We start from the raw sequence: 6,278 nt of genomic DNA on the forward strand, positions 1-6,278 counted from the left end.
TTCGGCTAAACGACCAAAGATGGTTTCTCCACCAGTGAACCGGGACTAAAGATTACCACATTAGTCCCGGTTGGTACTACCGACCGGGAGTAAAGATCGTCTAGATCTTTTAGTCTCGGATAGTATTACTAACCGGGACTAAAATTGAACGCGTAGTATATAATCCTATCACCTATCTTCTGTTCCACAATCGTAACTCACACGGATCGAATCTCTTCCCCTTCTTCTCCTCTCCTCTCACACAGATCTCAACTCACACTTATCCACTCTTCCTCATCCCCTCTCCTCCACCTCCTCCCCTTCCTCCTCTCCTCCCACTCCTCCCCTTCCCATCCGGTGGGCCGGCGGCCGGCGGGGCCGCTGCGGGCGGCGGCGCCGTGCGCGGTGGCCGTGGCAAGCGGCGGGGCCGCTGCGGGTGGCTTGCGGTGGGGCCGTGCCCAGCGGCCAGCGGCAGCGGGGCCTCAGGCGGTGGCCGTGGCGAGCGGCTTTATGTTTTTTTTATATAATCTGTGATTCCCTGAGATGTATAAATTTGTGATTTATTGTATGGATCTGTGATGTATTTGATTTGTGTGTAATTTTTTAGGATCTGTGATGTATTTGATTTATGTGTAATTTTTTAGGATTTGTGATGTATTTGATTTGTGTGTAACTTTAAGATTTGTAATGTGGATTTGGTGATGTGAATTTGGGATGTTACTCTGATTTGGGATTTAGGGTTTGATTTGGAGATTTGCATGCCACTTGATTCGGGAGAAAATAAAAAGGAAAAAAAAAGGAAAGAGAACCATACTGCCGCTATTCTCTCTTTACTCCTGGTTAGTAACTACAACCGGGACTAAAGGTACTAACCGAGACTAAAGATCTCTCTCTTTAGTCCCGGTTGGTAAGATCCATCTTTAGTCCTGGTTATTTTACCCGGGACTAAAGATCCATATTTAGTCCTGGATTGCTACTCCTAGTTGGAAAACCGGGACTAAAGAGTGTTACCAACCGGGAGGAAAGATGGTTTCTCTACCAGTGGTACTTTATACCAGTGGTACTTTAAATTGTGGGAGTGAGAGGGAGGGTGTAATTATAAATAATTAAGTTCGGGGACTTGGAATGGAAACAATACATTTCGGTGTTATTTGAACGTAACAAAATATTACCATGAAAACAAATAATTTACCGTAATTTGTTGCAAAAGTCAAATTTACGTGTTAAATTTATGTTATACTCTCTTCGTCTTTAAATATAGTAATTTTTAGCTAGAAATCTAGATACACTTTTATCGACTCGTAGCTAAAGTTATTATATTTTAGGATAGGGGTAGTATAATTTTGTTATCATTTATCGTTGTCTTCAGTGTTGCACGAGTTGGTATTTTTTTCATCATCTCTGCCACTGCATGACCCTATCCTCCAATTCTCTTACTTTTCGATATATAATTCTTTAAGATATTTATATACAACATATAATTTTTTATAAAGTTGTACTAAACGTCTAAAATTTAAAGTTTTATATATAGCATGTTTGTAATTAATATTTAGAATAACATAAAACCGGCAGTGACACGGTTGACGTTCGTGGCAGTGACATGGAGAGGTCGACGTGAGCAGAACATCCATGGCTCTGTTTGAAGAACAGCCGAAAGTTATTTTGAGAGCATTTTTTTAGCGTAAGAAAATAGTCCTCTAATAAAATAGCTTTAAGTTGTTTAGATGCAAGGGTTATTTTGAGAGCTATTTGGTCTTTATGTACCTTCATATGAAAAGAGATAGAGAGAAAATACACTTTTTCAGTGGGCTCCACCTAAAATAGCCTCAATTAGCACCCTTTGGGTGGGATAGTTTTTTGGGTAGGTTATTTTCAAATAGCCCTCAAATAGCTCACCCTTTTGGGTCTTTTTAGTTATTTGGGTTATTTGAGAGAGGGCTAAAAAAATATCCCTTGATCCAAATTAACAGGACCAATGTTTTATTTCATCTCTGATGATGTTTTTACCTTTGATTGCCATTAGGTAAGTCTGGAACCTTCCACTGTTTTTCTCCCTTCGATCTAATGGCTCTAGTTACATCTCCTTATTTTGCGATCTGAATCCAGTGGCCAATATTTTCTATATGACGTGGCTTATTCCGATCACATATTGAGTTTCCGCTTTCGATTGTTAAGATAAGAAATCTGTAAAATTAGGTGGACAATGTTACCGGGTGTTCATCTCAAAATGCATGCGTAAGATACCCTGTGACTCAAACACATGGGAACATTATTTTTAGCGGCCATTTGGAACATGGAATTGAAAAAACGTAGGAATATAAAAAAACAAAGGAATAGAATAAAAATACATATGCAGAACAAATGATTAGAAAACATAGGAATTTTGTAGGAACATTTGGTTGATTGGACCGTAGAAAAAAAACAGAGGTAAGTTTGGATTATTAGAGTAAACTAGGATAGTTATCTACTAATACAAATCTAACCTATACTAATTGAATAGACAAGTTACCATGAGCTACTAGATTTGTCTCAATCCTACGCAAGATAGCGAAAACATGAGCTTAGAGTGAATGTTAATTTCCTACGTTTTCCTCTCGAATCATAGGAACAAGAATATTTCATGCGTTTTTCCTTTTTTTATTCCTTCTTCCTTTTCTTATTCATATAAATCAAAGACATGAACAATGTCATATTTCAAAAATCTAGCGGTTCGTGTATGCATGGGCATACATCAAAATTTGTTTAGGATGTAGTATTATGTAATAGACCTAAACATAGCAGTGGCGGATGTAGGAGGTAGCATGAGTGGGGGCAAAGAATCTATCGCTTAGATAGACTAAGAAAGAAAAAAGTGTCAAGGGAGCATTTGCTCCCACTCGCTATAAAATTGTCTGGGGCCAAAGCTCTCGCTTGTCATACTCTAGATCCGCTCCTGCCCAATAGTTCATTCCTTGCACATAAGCAGTGGCGAAGCCAGGGCCCAGCGACCCTGGGCAACTGCCCGGGGTCCGCTGGCTTCATGCAAACCATGCCCCATTTGATTAAACCTAATTACCTTGCTAATTATTTTTTTTAATTATACCGTATGATTGAAACAACAGCAATATATATAGGCTGTGTTCGCTAGAATGAGTTGGGAACCCATCTTCTGCGCATAGAAAACGGAGCGGTTCATTAGCACGTGATTAATTAAGTATTAGCTAATTTTTCAAAAAAAATAGATCAATATAATTTTTTTAAGCAACTTTCACATAGAAACTTTTTAAAAAAAGCACATCAAGCATACGCGTGAAAAACGAGACGGAGGGAGTTGGGAACTAGGACTTACGAACAGAGCCATGTACATATGATCATTGAACTTGTATAGACTTGTGTATATATACTATATTTGTTGTTAAGCTTGTCTAGATCCACCATTGCACAAAAGGCACAAAATGACTAAGACTTCATTGTATTTTTGGGCTTGAGGTTTTCGGTTTGACTCTATCCAGGATTAAAATCCTAGGTCCGTCACTATATATATATATATATATATATCGCCTCCTGTAACTCCCTCAATTGAGGGTTTAGCCTGACGTGGTATGTAAAGAAGCAAGGGCGGAACTGTGCCTAGAGCAGCTTGGACCCGAGCTCTACTCATGAGAATTTTTAGTGAACTGGTACCTATATTTTTTTTCAGATTTTCCTAACCACTCATGTTGCCCAGCCCCACACATAGCTTTTCCTAGCCCAGGTCTCCCAGCCCATCACAGCCATCACAGCCCAATAGGCAGTCTACCCTAATCCCTCTTCCTCTCCTCTCGACGCCGCATCACGCATTCACGCTATCGTCTCCTCAGCTCCTCTCCTCTCCTCTCGCCACATCTATGATGAATGCGGCGCCGGCGCGCATCTGCTATGGGGCGTCTCGGTGGCGGCGGCGACGCGCATCGGGCGAAGGGAGCGGAGCGTATCGGTCACGGTGGCAGCCCGCATCAGTGACAATGGCACTGACGCTTCCCCTTTCTCACCCACTTCGCCTCAAACCTTGATTCGCCAAATCCAAGTCAGTCTCCTCTCTAATCTTCCCCAACCTAGATGAGAGCGAGATAGACTCAACGCAATAGATTGATCTCACATATGCGAAGTACATATATAGGCATACCCTTTCCTTATCCACTCAACCGATTTATAGAAATAGAATCGGGAGAGATATCGGATGGATAGCACTGGATACAGATATACACAACTAACACCCCGCCTCCCCGCAGTCTGAACGTCGTTTTAACAAACATTAAGACTGGACCGAAACTCCACAAAAAGTGAACTAGGCAAACCCTTGGTGAAGATATCCGCGTACTGTGAGGTCGTTGGGACATGGAGCACACGAACAGAACCGACGGCGACGCGATCGCGAACAAAGTGTAGATCGATCTCCACATGTTTGGTCCGTTGATGCTGAACCGGATTAGTGGAGAGATAGACAGCGCTGACGTTGTCGCAGTATACCAAAGTAGCCTTGGAGGGTGGTGTATGTAGCTCATGTAACAATTGGCGCAGCCAACAAGTTTCTGCAACAGCATTGGCCATAGCCCTGTACTCCGCTTCGGCGCTAGAACGAGACACAGTGTGCTGACGCTTGGAAGACCAGGAGACCAGGTTGTCACCAAGAAACACAGCGTAGCCCGAGGTGGACTTGCGTGTGTCAGGGCAGCCGGCCCAATTAGCATCAGAATAAGCCACTAGGTCAGTCGAAGGAGAGTGCCGAATGTGTAGTCCAAGGTCAAGTGTTCCTCGGACATACCGAAGGATACGCTTGAGAGTAGCGAGATGCGAATCTCTGGGATCATGCATGTGGAGACAGACCTGCTGAACAACATAAGAAATATCTGGCCGAGTGAATGTCAAGTACTGAAGTGCACTAGCCAGGCTGCGATAGTCAGTTGGGTCTAAAACCGGTGAGCCATCTGTGGAGGAGAGCTTGGCATTGGTGTCAACAGGAGTGGAGCATGGCTTGCAATCAGACATGCCAGCACGCTCGAGAATCTCAATGCTGTACTGACGCTGACTCAGGAGAAGACCAGAGCTGTCACTGGTGACTGTAATGCCCAAAAAATGGTGCAGTGTACCAAGATCCTTCATGGAAAATTCAGCCTGTAAAGCCTGTATAGCCCAACGGAGAAGACCAGCTGAGGAAGCAGTCAAAACAATGTCGTCCACGTATAGGAGCAAGTAAACCAAATCTGAACCTCGGTGATAGATAAACAATGAAGTATCAGACTTAGCCTTGGTGAAACCCAGAGTGAGCAAATAGCTAGCAAAGCGGCTGTACCAAGCGCGGGGAGCCTGCTTGAGACCGTAGAGAGACTTGTTGAGACGACACACCATGTCAGGCCTGGTGGTGTCTTCAAAACCAGATGGCTGAGTGCAGTAAACGGTCTCCTGGAGTGCACCATGCAGGAAAGCATTCTTGACATCCAACTGATGAACAGGCCATTGCCGAGTGACAGCAAGACTGAGAACGGTGCGGACAGTAGCTGGCTTGACAACCGGACTGAAGGTCTCATCAAAATCGATCCCGGGTCGCTGAGTAAAACCACGGAGGACCCAGCGTGCCTTGTACCTGTCCAAGCTACCGTCAGACTAGAACTTGTGTCGAAAGATCCATTTGCTGGTGACCACATTGCAACCTGAGGGACGAGGAACCAGGTCCTAGGTGTGATTTGCCTGCAACGCGGCAAACTCCTCTTCCATCGCAGAACACCAGTGCAGATCGGCCAGGGCGGTGCGATAAGTGCGGGGCACCGGAGAGAGGGTGGCGACGTTGAGGTTGTAGCGCGTGACCGGTAGTCGTATGCCGTTCTTGCCGCGAGTCGTCATGCCATGCGTGTTGACGACGGGGGAGACACCGAGTTGGCTCGTTATGACGGCGCCCGGGACCCGTGCACTTCGAGCACGGGTGGGGCACCGATGGGAGGCGCCAACGAGTGGTGCGTCCTGGAAGGCGGAACCGCCAGCGACGGGCCGGGGGACGACCGAGCCGGCGAGGAGCCAGGAGGCGACCCAGCAGCCGAGTCGTGGCCTGGGGATGACCGGGCCGGCGAGAAACCGGGCGGTGGCCCGGCTGTGCGACTGATAGCCGAGCCGGCGGAAGGTGCGGGCGAGGCCGGCTCTGTGAGAGCCGTGCACGGGGATCGCCCAGGAGAAGCCACGCCAGCAGTGGTGGCCAAGGGGGACACCATTGGGGCCGCGCGAGCCGCTGGGTCAGTGGGACCAGAGCGGGGGCGACCAATCGGAGCCAGCGTCGGTGCTGAAAAATC

The sequence above is a fragment of the Oryza sativa genome, chromosome 11 (genome assembly GCF_034140825.1).
Source record: "Oryza sativa Japonica Group chromosome 11, ASM3414082v1".
NCBI classification, from domain to species: Eukaryota; Viridiplantae; Streptophyta; class Magnoliopsida; order Poales; family Poaceae; genus Oryza; species Oryza sativa.